We start from the raw sequence: 22,789 nt of genomic DNA, 5'->3' as shown, positions 1-22,789 counted from the left end.
GGCATCGCAGCCTGCCGTGAGGCATGGCCGGTGCTGGGACCTCCGAGGCCAGTATCGGAGCCGGCCGAGGGGTTAGGCCGGTGCTGGGGCCAGCGAGATCGGCATCGGAGCCTGCCATAAGGCAAGGCCGGTACAGGGGCCTCCAAGGCCAGGATAAGAGCCTGCCGAGGGGTTAGGCTGGTGCTGGGGCCAGCAAGGCCAGCATCGGAGCCTGCTGTGAGGCATGGCCGGTGCTGGGGCCTCCAAGGCCAGGATCGGAGCCTGCTGAGGGTTTAGGCTGGTGCTGGGGCCAGCGAGGCCGGCACCGGAGCCTGCCATGAGGCAAAGCCAGTACTGGGGCCTCCGAGGCCGGGATTGGAGCCTGCCGAGGGGTGAGGCCAATGCTGGGGCCAGCGAGGCTGGCATTGGAGCCTGCCGTGAGGCAAGGCCGGTGCTGAGGCCTCCGAGGCCGGGATTGGAGCCTGCCTTGAGGCAAGGCCGGTACTGGGGCCTCCGAGGCCAGGATAAGAGCCTGCCGAGGGGTCAGGCCGGTGCTGGGGCCAGCGAGGCCGGCATCAGAGCCTGCTGTGAGGCAAGGCCGGTACTGGGACCTCCGAGGCCGGGATAAGAGCCTGCCGAGGGGTTAGGCTGGTGCTTGGGCCAGTGAGGGCGGCACCGAAGACTGCCGTGAGGCAAGGCCGGTACTGGGGCCTCCGAGGCCGGGATTGGAGCCTGCCTTGAGGCAAGGCCGGTACTGGGGCCTCCGAGGCCGGGATAAGAACCTGCCGAGGGGTTAGGCTGGTGCTTGGGCCAGCGAGGGCGGCATTGAAGACTGCCGTGAGGCAAGGCCGGTGCTGAGGCCTCCGAGGCCGGGATCGGAGCCTGCCTTGAGGCAAGGCCGGTACTGGGGCCTCCGAGGCCAGGATAAGAGCCTGCCAAGCAGTTAGGCCAGTGCTGGGGCCAGCGAGGCCGGCATTGGAGTCTGCCGTGAGGCAAGGCTGGTACTGGGACCTCCGAGTCCGGGATAAGAGCCTGCCGAGGGGTTAGGCCGGTGCTGGGGCCAGCAAGGCCGGCATCGGAGCCTACCGTGAGGCAAAGCCGGTACTGGGGCCTCCGAGGCCAGGATAAGAGCCTGCCGAGGGGTTAGGCCGGTGCTGGGGCCAGCAAGGCCGGCATCGGAGCCTGCCATGAGGCAAGGCCGATACTGGGGCCTCTGAGACCAGGATAAGAGCCTGCTGAGGGGTTAGGCTGGTGCTGGGGCCAGCGAGGCTGGCATCGGAGCCTGCCGTGAGGCAAGGCCGATACTGGGGCCTCCGAGGCCAGGATCGGAGCCTGCTGAGGGGTTAGGTTGGTGCTGGAGCCAGTGAGGCCGGCATCGCAGCCTGCCGTGAGGCATGGCAGGTATTGGGACCTCCGAGGCCGGGATAAGAGCCTGCCGAGGGGTTAGGCCGGTGTTGGGGCCAGCGAGGCCGGCATTGGAACCTGCCATGAGGCAAGGCCGGTACTGGGGCCTCCAAGGCTAGGATAACAACCTGCCGAAGGGCTAGACCGGTGCTGGGGCCAGCAAGGCCGGCATCAGAGCCTGCCGTGAGACATGGCCAGTGCTGGGGCCTCCTAGGCCGGGAACGGAACCTGCCGAGGGGTTAGGCCGGTGCTGGGGCTAACGAGGCCGGCATTGGAGCCTGTCGTGAGGCTAGGCCGGTGCTGGGGCCTCCGAGGCCGGGATTGGAATCCTGCCAAGGGGTTAGGCCGGTGCAGGGGCCAATGGCCAGCATCGGAGCCTGGCGTGAGGCAAGTTCACTCCTGAGGCCTCCAAGGCCGTGACCAAAGCCAGCTTAGGGGTTAGACTGGTGCAGGGGCCAGCGAGACCAGAACTGGGGCCTCCCATGAGGCAAGGCCGCTGCTTGAGCCAGCGAGGTCTGGATCAGTCCACTGAGTAGCCTGGCCACTACTGGGACCATCAAGAGTGGGATCGGTACTTGCAATGCAGCATGCACAGAGAAATATCGCAGAAAATATAAATCAGACACTTCTCTTAATCAGCAATATCTAGGAGGAAAAGGGCAACAGGAAGAGGTTGAGCTATAGAAAGGGCCCTATAGTGAAGCAACTAATGTGACCAATCAGGGGGTATGTAATACTGGAGGACGGAGCCTCTTTAAAACGCAGGAGGTACATAAACAAATGTATCAAAGTAAATCACCAAAGAAGCTTGGGATGGAGGGAGGGGGAGGGAATGGGATGGGGGCTGGAGCAGGGCTAATTGGATGATGTGTGCTTGTATATCCTCTCAAGTCTTGTACTCCAATGTGATTGATATATGACTACAATGCACCAATTTAAAAAATAAATTAATAAAAAAAAATAAAAATATACCCCATTTTTAGATAAAAAAAAGAGTTTCACAGAGAAACACTGATCAACAGTATCAAATCTATAAGTTCATTAACAGTAAATTTGTATGTTCCATGTTCCAAAGCTCAACTGGATGGTGGCTTTATAAAAAATATTCAGACATTTCAACATTGTTTGCTTATGGAAAACATTTGGCAATTCCGTTAGCAAAGAACAGTGTCAAAAATCTAAACTTTTTCCCCTTGACATCTGCATTTGCTTATTAAAAAATAAACCCACCCCACACCCCTGATCTCTCAAACAAGTTTGTCACGGAATGTTTTGCAATTATCCTGAAATTCAATCTCAAATCTCTGTGTATCTGTGAGCTGTAGTTTGCCGATTCCCTGTCCACACAGCCTCCCATCTAGGAGTTTGGATAGTAGTGGTCTTATAGAATTTTGAAAAAACACCCCTAAAGAAAAAGGGTCATCATAGGATCTTAATATGAAAGATGTCTCCGAGAAGAGCAGGATAAGATTCTCTTTCTCAGCCCACACAAAGACCTGTGTGTGCCTCACCCTTCCTGAGAGCCCGCCGTCCACTGAGCTTACTGCATTTACAGCGGGCATGACGTCTGCCATCTGCACACCTCGGGCACTCGAAGTGGGGAAATACTGTTTTGACAGAGGTGCAGGAGTGTGTGCTAGTCTAATCTGTTTTTACTTGTTTTTCTCGTCTTTTTTTTTAATGCTTTTATTGGTGCACTGTAACCATTCATCCTAGTGAGATTCCAAGTGATACGAACACACGTGCGCATGTCCTTTGGTGAATTTACTTCCTCCCCTTACGTGCGAGTGAGAGTGGTAGTGACGCCTTCGCGTGTGGACACAACCTTACGCGAACGCTTCCCTTCCTCCACCCTTGCGCCTTCCCTCCCCAGCCCCTTCCTCCAGTCCCCGTCCTCTATTCTACTGCTTTCTTTCCTCGTAGGACTAAGTCCCTTTTCTGCCTCTCTTCTCATTCTAGCTTCCACATATGAGAGAGAATATATGGCCTTTCACTTTCTGAGACTGGTTGATCTCACTTAACACAACAGTTTCTAGTTCCATCCACTTTCATTTTTTATACTTTGCGTTGGTGTCTACTTTGCACTGTATATATTGGTGCCTTGTCATTACTTATTGTATTGAGGTAGACCCGCTAGGAATACCCATGCACACAGCTCTTGGAACATTTCCCTATACAGCCCATTCTTCTCCTTCCTCATCCCCACACATGCCATTGAGATGGACATTGGAATTTCATATATGTACACAGCATTATTTAAACTGTTACCTTCTTTATGTCTGTGTACTCCATCCTCCATCCCCTGAGCCCCTCCATCAGGCCACTGGACTCTCTGTATCTCTATCTGAGGTGTCTTTTATTTACCCACCCTTCCTTCCTTCCTTCCTTCCTTCCTTCCTTCCTTCCTTCCTTCCTTCCTTCCTTCTTGGTACTGAGGATTGAGAGCAGGGCTCTTCTACCTCTGGGCTACAACCCCAGCCCTAACCTTACTTTTTATTTAGCAAACAGGGTCTCGCTAAGTGACTGAGATCCCAGTTTGCTGAGGCTAGCCTCAAACCTGTGATCCTCCCATCAAAGCCTCCCAAGTTCTGAGATTACAGGCTCATGTCACCATTCCTGGCTTTGTTTCTCAGTTTCTATCTAGCTTCCACATCTGAGAGAAGACATCCAACGATTTGCTCTTTGAGGCTGACTAATCCCACTTAGCTAATATTCTCAAGTTTCACCCATTTTCCTGCACATGACATACCTTTGTTCTTTATGGCTGAGTAAAACTCCATTTTGTGTATATGCCACAGGCTTGTGACCCACTGATCTGCTGATGGGCACCTAGGCTGGTTCCATGTATTTGGCTCTTATGAATTTTGCTGCTGTAAACACGGCTATGCATGTATCAGGATAGTATTCTGACTTCAGTTCCTTTGGAAAGATGTCCAGGAAAGGAATAGCTAGGTCATATGGTGGTTCCATTCCCAGGTTCATCCATTTGTTGGGCTGTTTTTAAAGCTATAAAATCGACTACAAAGACAATGTGTTCTTTCAGTCTAAAATAATGTATGTATGTATGTATGTATGTACGTATGTATGTATATATGTACGTATGTATGTATATATGTAGACACACATTTCTTCATTAGATCATTTTAATAGAAAGACTGAAGGGAAACGTGTAACATACTGAACTTACCTAACCACCTTTCTTCTTGACCTTACATTTGCACAATTTTTCTTTCCCTTTTTTTGTGATACTGGGGACTGAACCCAGGGGCATTCTACCTCTGAGCTACACCCCTAGACAGATTTTATTTTCTTTTTAAAAACAGGGTCTCCCTAGGTTGATGAGAGTCTCACTACTTGCTAAGGTTGTCCTCGAACCTGTGATCCTCCTGTTTCAGCCTCTCAAGTATTGGGATTGTACGCCGGCACTCCCACACCTGGCTTTCAACTGTTATTTTCACTTCAGGCAGTCTAGCTTGTTCTTTTGTCTTTCAGTTGTTTTTAGCGAACACCCTACTTACAGCCACTCTGCTCTAAGAGAATACTGAGATAGGAGAAACAAAACGAAACCCCTTTCATCAGACCTTTGAAGGACGCCCCAGAGACAGTCAGAAAAGCACAGTTGCAATTTTTTTACTTTTTGTGACTGACTAATCTCACTTTGCATAATTTCTCCAGTTCCATCCATTTCTCTGTAAATGACATAATTTTGCCTTCTGTATGGCTGAGTAAAATTCCATTGTGTCCATATCCCATAGTTTTATAACCCATTCATCTGTTGATGGACATCTTGGCAAATGTGAATTGTGCAGCTATGAACATAGATACCCATGCATTAGTTTGGTATTTTGGTTTCCTTTCTTTTGGGTAGATAACCCAGAAGTGGTATTGCTGGATCATATGGCAGGTTTGTTCCCATTCTTCTGAGAATCCTCCGTGCTGTTTTCCAAAGTGATTGCACTGCTTTGGGATTCTAACAACAATGTCTTAGAGTTCCCACTTGTCCACATCCTTGCCAGCATTTGTTGCTGTTTGTGTTTTGAATGATTGCCATTCTAGTTGGAGTATGAGGAAGCCAGGGAGAAGAAGGGTCATAGGAGGAACTAGATGAGGAAAGAGAAACCGTAGGAGCAAATGAGGTGACCTAACTGTGGGACGGGAGGCGGAGAGAGAAATTCCTTAATGTAGATGATGGATTTTTACAAACAGGTCAAAGTCAATCACTAAGCCCAAACATGAGAAGGAGGGAGGGGGAGGGAATGGGGAGGGAATTGGGGAAGGGCTAAATGAGTAATGTGTGCATGTGTGCCTCTTCCATCTTGTATTCCACTAAGATGCATGACTATAATGTGCCAATAAAAAAAAAATAGAAAAAGAAAAGCACAATTTCTTGGGACCCAGACTGCTGTTCTTTGTCCAGAACCTGGAACTCCCTCGAGAAGTGTGAGCTGCCAAAATCCACCTCTGTGCTTTGCACATTTTTTCTTCATGGCACTTGTTAGATATTTTTGAGGTTGCCTTTAGTTAATGAGATGAACTACTTTCTTGGGCATTTCCTTAAGGATTTTGGTGTTAGAGGAAGCTGGAAACAGACATGGGTTATGTTTATAGAGGTCATTCACTTCCAGTTGAAGGCAGACTCTGTCTCTGTCAAGCAGAGTGCCACAGTACTTACTTGGCTTTTAATAACAAAATTGGCTAGTCTTGAGGTAACATAGTTGTTGCAGGTGGTCAATTAAAAAAATGTACATCTGCTTAATAGTATGTTTTTTTTTCAAGGGCAAGATGTGTGATGATTAAGGGGAAACAGATTGCTGCTGGGCTCTGTCTAGATGCTTTGATTGATTTTCTTTCAGTGAATACTGTTTTTTTTTAAACTGGAACATTAATTTCAAACAATGATGTGTTTGAAAAAGTTTTACTTAAGCATACACATACACATACACACGTTCAAATCAATGGAGAACACATGGTATCTTGACAGCTAATGGAATTGGAAAAATGAATACAATTCTGACTTACTGGAAATATTTCTTTAGCAAACAAAATGAAAAAAGTGAATTGTTGCATACAACTCCACGAAAAATTAAAATGATTTTTTTATTTTAAATGCTTCTTGGCTTGCCACATTCTCTGGCTTTGTATTGATTATTCAACACATAATATTTTGGATTTGAAAGTAAAAATTGCACGTTATGTTCTGCTTCACATCTATCATACCCACTTTGTATGCTTTTAATGGGAAATATTTAGCATAGATATTAGGTTTCTGAATCAGTTGTTGTATTTGTTTATAAATTAAGAAGAATCGAGCAATCTTTAAAATAATTGAGATAAATCATTAAGCATAATTTTGACAATTTAGTTAACTAAATTGCTTCTTAGTTCTTAATTATCTCAATATTTACATTCTAGGACTATACAGGCATACAGACACAACACTCCCACATATTCCTTTATTAGCGTACGTCGTTATCAATAAGGTAAAAATAAGATCGAAGTCTTTTTTTTTGCATGAGAAAATATATAGCATTACATATTTAACTTTATCACATTGGAATGTTGCAGAGGTGACTGTTACTGGTTTTCTTTGCTAGTGTACATGAGTTCAGTTTTCATGTGCTTTCCTTGTGAGAGCATTTCCTGGTTATTTCCTTCTTGCATCAGACTGAAGTGATAGCGACACCCTGAATAGGCCCTTATTCAACTCTTTTTCTGCATAACTACACCATAAACTACATGTCTGCCTTGCTCAGATTTGCTTTCCAGAGCCTAAGATGGGGCTTCATCCAAAATAGATACTCAGTGGGTATTTGCGAATGAGTGAATACACAAATTGGTGGCTATATTCTCACCTACATAACTCCGGTTCATTTTTAGAATAAAAAAATGGATTCAGGAGGACAGTATAAATTACTGACATTTTATTTGATAACTTAGTGGAAATGTGAAGATATAAGTCAGTTATATTGTTGTTCCTTCACTGTCTCTGATCATCAAAAGAAAATTGAGATAGGTTGTGAACTGTATCTTCTTAGAGACAGACTTCATACAACAGCAGAAAAATTTTCCTCAGTTTTCCTTCAGGAATCATCTTAAGCATAACCAACTCATAAGCACTCTTGTAAAATATACTACAGTAAGAGACTTTTAGTCAGTTTTGAATAAACACAGATTTAATGAGTAGAACTAGCCTGTGAAAGGATTATAACATGGATCTAGAAGTACCAGCAGGTGGCGCTGTATTCCGATGCTGAATATGGATGGACTCTTCCAGAGGGTTGACTCCTGGTAGAATCCACATCCTGTCCCTAATTTTATAAGACATTTTGTTTATCATGGTATGAAGCAAACAACTTAAATTACATACATAGTGAAACCATGATTTAGAGTTTAATACAATTTTGGGGCTATTTGTTTTTGGGCTTCAGTCCTGGGTTTACTGTCATGTAGTTATAATTTTACTAGATGGTAGTTGATTTCCTTTGAACACTAACCAAATACAGTAACTGAAATAGAATTTACTGGAAAACTTAGCTGAGACTCACCTTGGAGAAATATTTGAAAGATAGTGGATGTATAGGAGATGGAGCTCACTCTCAGTGTCAGAGATACTGTAGTGGGGTTTTTGATGGTCTTAGTTCACCTAAGCCTGTTTGTTTTACATATTACTTCCACATCTAAATCTAAACTTATTGCATGTTGTTATTGACTTACAAAAACTCTGTTTGTTTTGCTCTGTGATAAACCAGCATTCCAAAAGGTAAAAATGAAGTTTTAGCTATGAACAGTCAAGTTTATCTTCTCATTCAAGAGAGAGAGAATATGACCACCTGAAAATAGAAGACACCTTTAAATTGGAATCTTGTCTTCTTCCTCTGAAATAGCATTCAAGTTGATCTCTTGAAGAAATTCCTGATAACCACAGTCATTGAAGTTTTACTCTTTTGCCTTTTAAATGATTATGAGTTTTTGGAACATCTATATTGTATAAAATTAAAAACCAGTGCTTGAAACAGAGGTGGGGGAATATTTCCCAAAGTATGGGGATTTTCACAACATAATCTACTAAAATTTAATGACAGATAAAATTGTATTCTTGGGAAAAATTACTCTCAATCCCTCTTGGATATAATTGAAGATGACTGTCTGCTTTCATGCTATTCTTAATCAGTAGAAGACAAAGTTGGTGTTCGGTGATGTTTGATTAGTTATACATTGAGGATTCACTTGGCAATGAAAGTGTTTATCTAATCTTTATTATTTTTCAGGACTTTATCTTTTAACTATCTTGTTGCACTTAATATGTATTGAATAGCTAGTATAAGTTGGAGATTGTATGGGGGTTTAAAAAGTATCTCTTGCCCAAAAAAGAGAAAGAGTAATCTTATTGGTTAGACACGAGAAAGCATGCTTGAAGTCAATGGTGACTAAGAGAGCTTGACATACATCTGTGTATAATGACAGATGAGTAACTGAGATGTACTAACTACATAATTTTGAAGAACCATGCCTTAAGGATGATCTTGTGAAAGTTTAAGACATATCATCTGGCATAAATCATGAGGGGACAGGGTAGAGACCACATTAGTATTTAACCATAACTCTTGGTAGAAATTTGTCAAGTCTTAAAGTTTAGGGTTTCTTTCTTTTTTTTTTTTTTACATGAAATTGGCGTTTCAACTGTTCACAAGTTGAATATGTTATTCTTACTTTCTCTCTATTAGCAGGATTCTTATAAATGCATGCCATATTTTATCATCCATGCTGCCTAGAAATATACTTACACACAGAAAGTACTCCAGGGAAATTTGTTGAATGAGAGAATGTGTTTACATTGAACAGGAATTTTAAAATCTTTACTTCCATTATGCGTAATATTTTCTGTAGAGGTAATTTTGCTATTTAGTGTTAAAAGCATTAAACCAAGAGGTCTAGGTCTTTATATCAGTGCTAACAATTTGGGCCAGTTGAGCAACCTAGGAAAAGAATGACTTACCTTAGTGTGCTCAGCAACAAGAAGTGGAAATGTTATACAAATATTTATGTTGCCTCTAATTTTGATAATGCATGTGCACTAATCCATGAAAGTGAGTGCTATAGTTTGGGTCTTAAGTGTCCCTTACAGGTTCATGTATGAAAGGCTTGATCTCCATAGTAGCACTACTGTGAGGTGGTGGAACCTTCAAGAAGTGAGTGAGAGGCCCAGCGGGAGGAAGTTAGGTTATTGGGGGGTATGCCCTTGAAAGGGATAGTGGGACCCTAGTCTGTCTCTCCTCTTCTTTTTTGCCTTCTGGCCCTAAGGTGAGCAGTTCCGCTCCCTATAAATTCCTTTCATGATGATGTGATTCCTCATCACAGGCCCAAGTCATTGGTGTCAACCAACCATGGACTAGACCTTCTAAAACTTTCAGCCTAAATCGACTTTCCCTCTTGATAAGTTGATTATGTCAGGTATTTGTCATAGTGATGAAAAGCTGACTCAGATAGTAAGTATAAATGACAATAGTGCCATTGGCTTTACCAACCCGGTTATCTATGAAGACAGCTTTTTAGTTTTGAGGTTGGTTACTGTTTTCACAGATCATCTCTGCTCACAAATTGACCACTTCAGACTTGCAGATGGCTAGAAGTCCTTGCTAAAATAATTACTATTTTACACTGCTGAACATCAGTTTGGTTTGTTAATTGCTATGATTTCAAAGGCTACGGTATACTCCATACCTTGGTGGTAATGCTATTTTTCATAAGTGATGTAGTATCCATTGAGATTGTATAATGAGTGGAACCAGCGTCGGAATCCAAGCAAGAATACATGGACTAAGCTTGAGATAGGCAAAAACTGGAAAAACAGTAGAGTCAAAAAAGGCACTACTATGTCATTACTTTTTTTTTTCCTGCCACCACTCTTTAGGATCTAGAACAGTACTTGGCAGAGAGTAGAAACCCCCTGCATATTTGTGAATAAATCAAACAAATGAGTTCACTTAATGATTGTTCTGTGAAGGGTGTTTTCCGAGGTATCATGAGAAAAACTCTTCTTTCCAGAAAAATAATCCATTTTTAAATTTTTTCTTTTTTAAGGTGAGCAATGTAGCATGATCACGGGATGTTACTAAGTACCAGTCAGAATGGAAGGCGAGGGGACCCCAAAGAAGAGCAAATTATAGGCATCCACCAACACAGACCCATGTATCCACGTGCTAAGCTGACTTTCTAGAGTGCCAGTGCTATCTCCATCCATCACTTTGCACTCAGGTGACTACTCTGGGTACTTTTGGGGATAACTGTCATATTTGAATTAGAAAAGAGGCAACCAGAATCCCATAACCACAGCAGAATCAAACTTTCCCATGTTACTTAGAGTGTTCGTCCCATTGTGACTTCTCAATATATATCAACTTATTAGGTAGAGGAAAAGAGATTAAAATTATTTATCTCTACTATGCCCATCACAAGTCTTAGATAATGACTTTTGTATGCTAATGTCAGCTGTATTTGATTAGCAATAAAGGCAGCAGCTTGGAACATCACACGGAAAAACCAGTGGTCACTATTGGGTAACATCCTAGCAGAATGACTCAGTACTGATGCTCCAGTGTGGGGGTTGAGGCAGTTAAGTACGTCTTGTCTTGGGACTTTATACATTTGGAAACTGCATTAGAGTAAGTGCCTGGAATGAGATACGTCCTTGAGTCTAACTGGGATAAGCAGGGAGACAGAAAGAAGTGGAAAGTGTTAGGGGCTTCTCCATTGACTACTGCACAGTTTGATGGCTGACTGCCATGCATTCATTTTTATTTTTTATTGCTTTTTATTTATTTTAAATATTTTATTGGTGTATATTAATTGCAGGCAATGGTGGGTTTCATTGCAGTAGATGTTTGCATACATAAAACATAATATGATCAATTTTACTCCCTAATACCTCGCCAACTATCTCTTCTTCCCTCATGCCCATCCCTCTTCCTTCATCCTACTGGTCTCTCTTCTAATTTCATGGTGTTTTGTTTTGTTTTGATTGCTTTTCTTTTTTTATTTTTCATTTCTAGTTTCCACGTAGAAGAGAAAAATTTAATAATCCTTTTTTTCTCTCTGATTTTGACTTATTTTGCTCAAACTTATGGTCTCCATTTCCATCCATTTTCTGTCTGCAAACGCATCCTTTTTTTTTAGCTTTATGATAAGTATTAGCAAAATTTATTTTAAATTATGAAAACACACATCCTTTTTTATGGTACTGGGGAATTAATCCAAGGGCATTCTACCTCTGAGCTACACCCCCAGCACAATTTCTCCTTCTTCTCTTTCTCCCCCTCTTCCCCTTCCTCCTCCTCATCTGCCTCCTCCCCCTCTGCCTCCTCCTCCTCCTTCTTCTTTTTATTTTGAAACAGAGTCTCACTACGTTGCTGAGAGACTCACTACTTGCTGAGGCTATCCTTGAACCTGCGACCCTCCTGTCTCAGCCTCCCAAATATTGGCATCACAGTCAGCTTGCAGTACATTCTTGAGGCTGCTGCCTGGATCTCTTTCTGGTCCATTGTTGAGAACTCTCTCTCCACCCCATTGGAACTTTAGGAGGACAGGGACTACTTATGTCATTACTTTCTTTTTTCCCCTGCAACCGTTTTTAAGCATCTAGAACCATACTTGGCACATAGTAGAAACTTCGTAAATACTGGTCAATAAATCAAACAAATGTTATTTTATGAAGTATTATAGGAAAAAACTCTTCTTAGCCAGCCCAGAGCCCAGCTGGGAAGACATGTAGGTACAAAAGACCTTGTAGAATATCTCCAAAGAGTGTGGGTTCACATGGCAAATGAAATACTTCTGGCTCAGAGGTTGGAGTGGAACTGCAGAACTCCCTGGGGCTAAGGGACAGGAGTTTAGCTTGTCACTGAAAAGCAGAAGGGGGAGGGATGCATCCAGCCGAGGGGGCGATTGGAGCAGCAACAGGGGTGGAAACTTAGGGGCATGGTTGCTCAGCACTCAGCAGAAGGGAGCAAAAGATGCGGGGCAGAGCTAGTAGGCCAGGAGGCTGGAGGGGTGGTATGGACTGCCAGTGCCATGAGGAAGCAGTTCACAGTTTAGGCTGGGAAGATTTTACATAGAAGTAGAGGATTTTACATGCTTAATCCATTTCCCATTAAAATAAAAAAGCACACCTGGCTGTCATGATGGTTTAGTTCTATATAAATACGCTCTTTGAGACTGAAGCAAATATGACTGGTATATAATGTGAAAGTATAATATATATTATGTGAAAATAAAATAAAATATCAACTCTGTACTTGGAGGTTTATTTTGCGTGTGGTGCTGGGGATTGAACCCAGAATGGTTCTACCTCTGAGCTGTTGCCCGTGCCATGTTTTATTTTATTTTATTTTTTATTTTGAAACAGGTTTTCAGTAAGTTGCTAAGGACCTTACTAAAATGCTGAGGCTGGCCCCAAACCTGTGATCGTCCTGCCTCAGCCTCCCAAGTATTGGGATTACAGGCATGTAGCACCATGCCTGGCCTCTTGGAGTTATTTCTAAAGAGAACTTTCAGTTACTTCTACAAGAATTTCATTTCATCATTGTGTCTTTCCATTTGATCACACGTGACACTCTTTTCGGACTACAATCCCTGAGTAATCTCAGGGTAGATGCTGCAGTGGTCACCATTCTCAGGGCAAATGGGAAGTGGGCTCAGGGTCGCGAATAACAGTTTAACATCCTAAGGGTCACTGGCAGCGGTTTATACTTCTTAGCACATTCTATGTTTCAGAAACGACTTATCTGTCTCCACCTTACATTCACTAAAGCATATGTAATGTCACCAATGTATTTGTTACAAAGTGGTACAGAGACAGCTCTGCCTTTCCCTCATCTACCTATATCCAGATTTTGAAACACAGGAAGAGGAAGATCAAGAGAGCTTTAGAAACCGCCATTCTTTATGAAGCACAAAAAGGCATTTGGGCTCCTAAAATCTCAGAAGTCGGAAGGCAAATCCAGCCGGGGCAGGACACTCAGTTCCCCGCAGCGATTATGTTTTTGCTCACGTTGGTCCTTCTTCCCATCTTGTTTTCCTCTCTTCTCCCTCCACCAACTGTTCATCACCTGCATCTGATGAGGCCAAGTCTTTCTTCAAAATGCCAGTGTGGATCTCAGTATCCTGTAAGGGGAAGGGGGAGGAGTGGGAGGGAGCTGGGGGAGCGCCCACCAAGAGCCGTGTGTGGCGTACGTCCCTGTCACTATGGCTGTGATTCACATTATCATGTGAGGCTATAATGCACCAATAAAAGTTTAAAAAGTTCAGATCATTTGTTATTTCCTCTGAACTCCTTCAGAACCCCTCCTTCATCTTGCCTACCTCTACAAAGCAGGGCGTCATCTCTTTATTGCATGGAATGTTCATATTCCTTTCACTGCATAGCAGTTAATCTTCGATTTCAAGAATGGATCAATCAATAAATCATCATTTCACGTCCTTCTATAGCATTTTGAAGTCAAACTTCCATATTACATTAAATTTATATTTATTTTTATTTATTTTTTGGTACTGGGGATTGAACCTAGGGACATTTTATCTCCAAACTATATCCCCAGCCCTATTTTATCTGATTTAATTTAATTTAGTTTTTTTGGTACTGGGTGTTGAATCCAAGGGTATTCTACCTCCGAGCCACACCCCCAGCCCTATTTTTTATTCTTTATTTTGAAACAAGGTCTCACTAAGTTGCAGAGGGCCTCAGTAAGTAGCTAAGGCTGGCTGTAAACCTATAATCCTCCTGTCTCAGCTTCCCAAGTACTGGAATTACAAGTGTGTGTCACCACACCCCGCTTATTTTTTGTTTTTGAAACAGAGTCTTAATAGGTTTCTGAGACTCTCATTACATTCCTAAGGCTTTCTTCAAACTTGAGATCCTTCTGTTTCGGCCTCCCAAGTATTGGGGTTACAGATGTACAACACCATGCCTGGCTCTAAGTTGTCTTTAAATACTTGGAATGACAGAATATGGCTTCATTCCATTGCACTACGGATTATTAGAAAATTCTTTATTATATCTCTTTGAAATTCGCTTGTTCCTTTTTACAAACTGGTTTAAGTTCTTTTCCTTCTGAATGACCTTGGCCCTATTTGGAGATAATTATCTTTTTGTTATTATACATATGAATATTGGTGTCTAGATTAAAAGGCATCAAAACTTGATAGCTCTTTTATGGATACTCTTCAACTGGTCACTTATACCTCTCAAAATAAGTAAGTGACCTGGACATAGTAGTACATGTCTGTAATTCCAGTATTTGGAAGGTTGAGATAGGAGGATCACAGGTTCGAGGATGGCCTCAGCAACATAGTGAGACTCTTAGCAACCCAACGTGATCCTGGGATTTTTGTTTTTGTATTTCAAAACACACACACAAAAAATCAGGCTTTGGTTGTAGCTTGGAGGTAGAGCACCCTGGGTTCAATCCCCACTAACACACACACACACACACACACACACACACACACACACACACACCTTTAGATAATTATCCAGATGTGATTAGATCTGACTATAGTTAATTCTCACTTTCCTTGACATAGCAAAATATTTATTGTTATAAACCCTATCACTTTTTGTTAGTAGTCACACATTATTGACTGATATAAAGCTTGAATTGGCTAAAGTTTGAATATGTTTTTCATAGAATTAAAATGTGGTTGAAATCAGTGAACTACAGAAACATATGCATACCCATGTTCATAGCAGCAAAATTAGTAATAGCCCTAATATGGAACCAACCTAGGTCTCTATCAACAGATGAGTGGATTGCAAAATTATGGGAAATACACACAAAGGAATTCTACTCAACAATAAAGAAGAACAAAATCATGTCATTCACAAGAAGATGGAAAGACCAGGAGAACATTATGTTAAGTGAGATCAGCCAAGCATAGAAAGAGAAGGGACAGATGATTTCTCTATTATGCCCAAACTAGGGACTATTAGGGATAGCAGAGGGACTCCAGATAATGGAGGGGCAACCTCAGCAAAGCTAAAAAGGAAGGGTAAAAGAGGAAGAAGGCTGAGGTTGATTAATGGAGGAGCTACATTGGACTGTGTGTATAAATGTGAATGTAGCATAGTCAACCTGGACACTCGTTGGGAGAAGGGAAAGGGGAAGCTGGGGGGCACCAAGCACTGTGTGACTGTATGCCATTGTCAGTATGATCCACATTGTGATGTGAGACTGCAGTGCACCAATCAAAACAAATGTGTCCTCCTAGCTACAGTTAGGTAAGTGAATGAACTGGCACTAGCTCACACCGTTCTGTGCTTTTGGAAACTCAAATATAAGACATAAAACTTATCCCAACCAAATTCCAGCTTTAAAAGCCTATCTTTGGGGTAAAATTTTCATCTTATTGAACATGAATAATTTCAGCAATTTCACCAAATATTTTGCTAAAAGCGAACTATACCGATCTATTCCTATGGAAACCAGATTTGAAAGAGGAGCTGAAAGTCTCCTTTTCTAAACACTCCAAGTCATTTTAGATACTTACTTGAATTTAAAATTAAGTTTAGCAATTCCAAATGTGCTTGCTTTCTTCTATTTGCCAGTTTACCCTCTCTTTTTGGAAAATTACAGTTTTTTTTTTTTTTACTTTTTTATGTTACATTTCTCCACTGCCCATAAGTTCTCTGTTATTACATAAATATGTATGTCTTTCTGTATGGTTTTTCAAAAAACTAAAACAGTTTAGTCAGATATTAGCGAAAAATATCTTGTTCAAAAGGGCTCTTCATTCCCTCTGGGTTTTCAACGATTTTGTACATTCCTCTCTGGTTCCAATGATTTTTATCATAACCTTTTACAGTTATCAATACTTTACAAATATTCTTGTTTTGCTGTTTGGAAAACACTGGAGAAAGAAGCAGTCTTAAAAGGAATTGCTCTAGTTACTTAAAAAACAGTGAGTCCAAAGCGATTGAAGTAATGATATTGAGCCCACTGGGGTTTCCATAGTGACAAAGTCAAGAAACAACTCAATATTATGAGCCCCAAAGAACAGTTTGAGATATAGTTTTATTTTCCTTCTACTAACAATATACCATGCCATACGGCATGCTCAACAGGACCTCTTAAAAGTGCAGCAAGGCATAAAAGAAGGAAAGGAAAAAAAAAAAAACCAGAGAAGAGGCAGGGAGTAGATAAAGGAATTCATGGGAAGGAAAGAGCACAATGAAGTATGATAAGAGGACACAAGTTTTCAGGAAGCCCTGCCAATTTCCTTGACAAAAACGTGCGTGCTGTTTGCCCTTGATTGGAAACTGTCAGCCCGGGCAAGTGTTGATGTAATCCCTGCGGTCCCTTTGCCCTTCTCCTCCAAGAAACAGAATAGACTTGGTGGCATGGATCCCAAGTGACGTTAACCTTCTTTTTCGTTTTACACCAGCTCCATTCTTTCTACACAAGGGGCTGTGCAGTGTGCAGAATTGATTTCTACTGTATCCGTTTTATTACTTAAACCATTTCTCTTCCATCTACTTTAAACAGGGATTTACAGTTTTGAGTCTGAGAAACCCTAAGTAATAAATATTCTTGGTAGAACAGTTCACCACCAGTTGACACCAGACTACTTAGAACTGAAAGACTTGATTCCAAAAGGTTTTAATTTCTGATTAATTTCTCTCTCTCTCTGAAATTAAAATTATATTCTTTGAGTCAAATAAGACTAAAAACATACATTTTAAAATATAGTCTGAAAAAATATCTTAACTTGTGTGTGTTACTCTTTGCAGCTTGGGATTTATGGGATGGGTATTATTTAAGTTGAGCTCGAGGCCATTAGCCAAAAGCCCTGGGGTCACCAGAGAATGCTTTGTGGGAAGCTCGTCATAGAAGATATAATGTTTTAATGCTGCAAAACAAGGTCTTCTGGCTGTGAAGAGCTTGCCATAAACTATAAGTGAAATGGTCCAGCTACTGCCTTCAGCTGGATAAATACACTTGCTCAGGTAAAATATTAGCACACTGATTTTTGTATATAAACTTTTTATACAGAGATTTTTTTCTTTGCTAGTTCTGATCATCTAATTTTAAACTTTTAATCAAACACTCTAATAGATAAAAACATTTAATATGTACTTATACTGACTCACACATCGCATGCAGACTCTTGCAATAATAAATCATGGTAGCTTTAGGACACAAAAATTATAAATAGCTGAAATAAGTCAACACAGGCAGATGTTTCTTCAAATATATATTCTTGTCCACCTATGTGGGCTATGTGTACTTCACTACAGAAACCACCAGTACAAAGGATTGTAGTCTTTGGTATAACTTAACTATATATACGTACATTAAAAAGAGTTCTAAGGAAGTTAGCTCTGAATTTTGTTTCCCTCATTTCAGTTCATAGTAACTATGTCGTTAGGTGTTTGATATATATTTGGTCTAAGAGAAATGAATTATTTAGGAAACTTACTCATATTCTGTATGTGTTCATAAAGACTAATACTTGCTAATCACATATGAAGAGCTGAACATTTCTCCTCATTTTTTATTTCATGTTTTGAAAATAGGTAGAATTTTTCTTGATAGAGACCATCAGTGTAGTAGGCAGAAATCACTTTATCGGACAGAAAATACTTCAGATTCAGGAGTCTTTACTTGTTTATGAAAGCAATCCTAAAGAAAAAAACAAAAACACCAAAATTTTAACCATCTCACTATTAAAATTTTATATATTTAATTTGTCTTCTCTCTCCCACTTTTTCACTGATTTCACTTTTCGTCATTTCAGATGGAGAGTACATGAGCTATTTTATTTTGTATTTCATGTTTTGATATTTTATATCATAAATATTTTCTTAAGGACTTAACATCATGCTAAAACATTAAAGTGGCACGTATGGGTCCTCATTTATTTAATTATCTCCTAGTAACATTAAAATATTTTCTACCCTAAAGTGATTAAAGTGAAATTTTAGTTAGGTATAATAATGTCTCTGGAACAATACCATGATATCTTGAGAGATACTGTGTTACAGGGAAAGATATTTTTTTTCCACAATCATCAGCCATATTTCAGATCTGTAAATACTGATATTTTCATAAGCTTTCTATTTTATCCAAAGCAACCATAGAAAACAAGTGTGAAAGTACAGACAACATATGAAAAAAAATTCTCCTTAGGAATTTAAGGTAAAGTATACATGACAGTTCATGTTAATTTCATGGCCATAAATATGGATAGCTATTTTTGTGCCTTTTAGTCTGGTTGTCTCAATTGACTTCAATTTTGATGTTATCTCAAAATTTGTTGCCTCCACTGGATGTTGCCTACAGATTTCTGGCAGTGATGCTTATTTTTATGACCAGTCGGTCATGAGCTTCCCAGGGGGCCCTGTTTCGGCTTTGCGGTTTCAGTTAAAGTCAAGTCAGCTCTCTTGAGCTGTTCACATGACCAAATGCCAGATGATAGAACTGAAATAAAATATTCTGCTCTGGAAAAATAAACCACCCCAAAGGACTTGTATGTCATTCCTTATTTCTTTTTATTCTAATTTAAGAGCTAAAATTTAAATAAGAAGCAGCGGTTTAAATTCAAAACTGAAACGATCCAGACTTCTAGAAATCAGTAATTAAATTACCTAGGTTCATAGTGCAGTCAAGTGTGTTGTTATAATTTTATTACTTTACTATGCTACTATTTCTCTTTCTTATTTCTTCCAAACATATCTGAGAACCTTGGAACTAACAGCGAGGAGAGTTGTGTTTGTTTTATTACCATTATCAGCTTTGGATGGGGGAAGCAGACTGCATCTTTAATATAAATTGGAGTCTAAATAATATTTTGAGTTCACTGTGTGATTTAGATGATACTAATCGTGGTAATAACATTAACTCCCATTTTCTGGATGCTGGGTTAGCTATGCCCCAGCTTGTTTAATCCTTTCAACAACCCCTGAGACGGTCTGTTCTAATGATGAGGGATCTGAGGTCCAAGTGTTTAATTTACTCAACCACAAAGAAGAACACAATTGTACCATTTGCAGGAAAGTGGATGGAATTTGAGAATATTATGTGAAGCAAGATAAGCCAGTCTCACAAAGTGAATCGTATGTTTTCTCTCAGTGGAAGCTAGAGAGAAACTGGAAAACCAGAGGCCTCAGATACAGGAGAAGAGACTCCGGTGGAGTGATGGCGGGGGTGTCAGGGAGGGAGGAGGGGGGATAGAGACGTAGTACGCAATGAAGGTAGCAGTTTAAAGGATGCTGTGTAAGTATCTGAAATCCTCAATACCAGTCTCAGTGACGTCCAGGGAAGGAGTGGGAGTGGGCGGGATCCAGAGAGAAACACCCCACTGTTGTGTACATGTAGGGTCCTATCACTCTCTACCACAGTATGATGTATAATTATACGGCACCAATAGAAGTATAAAAAATAATGTTGCCTAAGTGTCCCATGTAACAGTGAGTAGTTGAACAGGATTGTACTCACTAGCACAGGATCTCTCTTCAAATACCATGCGTGTAACCACGACTGCAGCTTACTGCACCAGACTAAAATGATCTGTTTCTCTAACTCCCGTGGCCTTGTTTGTACCGCACACACACAGTCTTGTTTGTACTTCCTTGGTTCATGTTTATCTTCCAACTCAGTTGTAGGCTTCTGGGGATCAGAGGTTGACAAAACTGAGAATTCTCAGATTGAGCAATCCAATAAAACACACTGCCGTTGCAAGCTACGCAGTATCTTCTAATCGGAAACTGATGAACACTTGAGTATTGACGCTGACTGTGGGCTAAGCTCTGGCTGGACCCTGGAGGTAAGAGGACACCTACCATGGTTGCAAGCGCAACTGGAACTATAAAGGCCTATGGAATTTCCCTGAGGATGAAGCACTCTTTCATCGAAAGAACGCTACCTACATTATTTTACATACTCTGTCTCATTCCGTTCTTACCCAGTCTGTCAGATTCCCACAGATGAGAGCAATGACGCTCAGAGATTCTAAATAAAATCAGAATCAGCACTGATGTTTATTTTTTTTATCCACTGCCTGTTTCCACCCCCCCCCCCGCCTTTTAATTTCATCAGAGGTATTTGGTTAAAACAGTGTAGAAATTTTGTTTTTACTCTTCTGTAAGGTAACTCCTGCTTCTATATCATGACCAAAGATAGAGAAAGAAATAAATGGAGCGTTAATGTCTAAGGTTAAATATGATGGCTAACATACCCTTGAAGAAAAAATTGTCTTAGAGTTTTATTGCCATTGTTATATTAGATTGTAATGCAATGAAAAGGAGGAAGAAGAAATTGTTCATAAAATTATTAAGATTTCATACTTTCTATGTGTTAGGAACTATGCTAATTTATTTATTTATTTATTTATTTATTTATTATTTATTTATTTATTGGTGGTACTGGGGTTCCTGGAAGCCCTTCTACCTCCGGGCTACACTCCCAGACCTATTTTTACATTTAAAAAAAAAAAATTGGAAAAAGGGTCTCCTAAGCCAGCACTCGCAGCTGGCTTCGAACCTGCGCTGCTGCAGCTGTCTTCGAACCTGCTCGATCCTCCTGTCTCTGCCTCCCAAGAGCGGGGATTACAAGCGTGCACCACCACGCCCAGCGGAACTATGCTATTTTTTTTTACACAGGTTTTAGACACACAGAAACTCAGAGAACAGATATTTCCAAGTTTGTTTTAATACCAGGGGCATGCACTAAAGCTCAGAGTTAAGTCACTCGTCCGAATTCACACTGTTAATAATGTAGGACTGGTATAAAAACACAGGTCTTGACTTGAAATACAATGCTCTATTATGTCTTGTTTTAGTGCTATCTTTAGATTATATCTGTTAAAATTTTAACAAAATCTTGTTTTGAAATGAGGAAATAGTTGTTCAGTATTTTCTTTGTTTCAAATGTCACAAAAAGTATGGTACCAATTGCTAATTTCTATCTGTAACTGTGTTTGAAATATTGAATATGTCTGGAGTTTTCATACATGTAACAAGCTCAAATGACACATAAAATACTTACCATTAATCTTGCCAAAAGTAAAGCGTGTGTAGTCTTACTCTCAAATTGTTTGCCACTTGAATTCACATGTTTGTTATTTATGCTATGTTGATTCAAAGTTTATTTTTTTAGGTAGGGGATGTATCAACATTCTTAATCTTTGTCAAATGCATTGGCAGGCAAATTTATAGTACTGTTTGGTCAGTTGCTTAGGGGACAAGACCAAACAGCATATTGGTTGCGTTATGTTGGGCTTTGTGGTTTTACAGTTTAGGAAGTCCTCTCCATGTTTCATAACATGCAAACATTTCTGTTCTAAAAGTTTTTCTCCTATATGTAACCAGTGGTTTAAAAAAATACTTGGAAGAGGCTGAAGGCATTTAGATTCCAAAACAAAGGGAAAAAATGCCACAATCTAATCAATCAGGAATTATTCTGTTTCCACAACAACTAAACATTTAAAAATAATCTTTGGCTAATAGAAATTTATTTGAGTGTGGTTCAGAGTAAAGATCATAAGCTTCAGAGTCAAACAGATCCAGATTGAAATCGAGGCTGTGCTATTCATTGTAAGATGAAGATAATACCTAATGCGCAGAGCTGGTTTGAGGACACAATAGGATAATTATATGTGGGTATGTGTCGTGCCAGATACAAATTGGATGGCTATTATTATCTCCAAGTGTTTCCAACCCAGTTCCTAAATCCAAATATGAATGAGGCATATGGATTTTGAGGCTATTTAATAAAGATTAAAAATTAAAGAATTTAGCATAGGAGTTCTAATTTGAATGTGGCAAAGTCATATTATCCCTTCTTCTTCCCAGAAACTACCAGATGAATGTAAAAAAACAAAGCAGTGTTTGGTGAAGCTAGGAGTCTGCTGAAATCCCAGCTTCTCCGAAAGGAGGACTTTATGCCCAAAACAGCCTATCCGGCAGAGCAGGATTTTGGAGATTGAGACAGAAGGCAATAGCTGAACAGCGAAGAGAATCCCTGTTCTGAACTCTCTTTGTTGAGTAGGACAAATGGGTGAAATAACAGAGAGTAGGAGCTTTCTCAGACCTAGTTTGGTGCTGATCAGTGATGGAAATGGGGTAATCCCAAGAAAACAGCCCATAATTTTAGCAAACAGCCATTTTCCCCTCTACCGAAGAGTATTTGCTCTAACAACCAAACCACAGCTGCCATAACTATTGTATGAGAAAATCTAAGATGGGAATAAAAACACAGACAAAATCCTGCATCTTGAGAAAAATTGCTATTAGCTTGGAACCTCTGGATCCTTTCCTACATTAATCTCCAACAAATAGTGAGTACAGAAAAAATTCACTAGTTTTAATACTTTATGACTAAAAAAAAAAAAAAAGTCTAACCTAAGATCTTTTTTA

General features: G+C 40.6%; 1 protein-coding gene across 1 annotated transcript in view; it reads left to right on the top strand.

The window, feature by feature from the left end:
- The window catches only part of HMCN1 (hemicentin 1), a gene marked incomplete at its 3' end in the record, with an annotated part of 469,132 nt that overhangs the window by 77,079 nt on the left and 369,264 nt on the right, over positions 1–22,789 (top strand). The gene's annotated exons all lie outside the window — the stretch shown is intronic.

The sequence above is a fragment of the Muscardinus avellanarius genome (genome assembly GCF_963383645.1).
Source record: "Muscardinus avellanarius genome assembly, chromosome: 7".
Classification (NCBI taxonomy): Eukaryota; Metazoa; Chordata; class Mammalia; order Rodentia; family Gliridae; genus Muscardinus; species Muscardinus avellanarius.
Note: the sequence above shows the minus strand (reverse complement) of the source record. Positions and strands in the feature narration are given on the sequence as shown.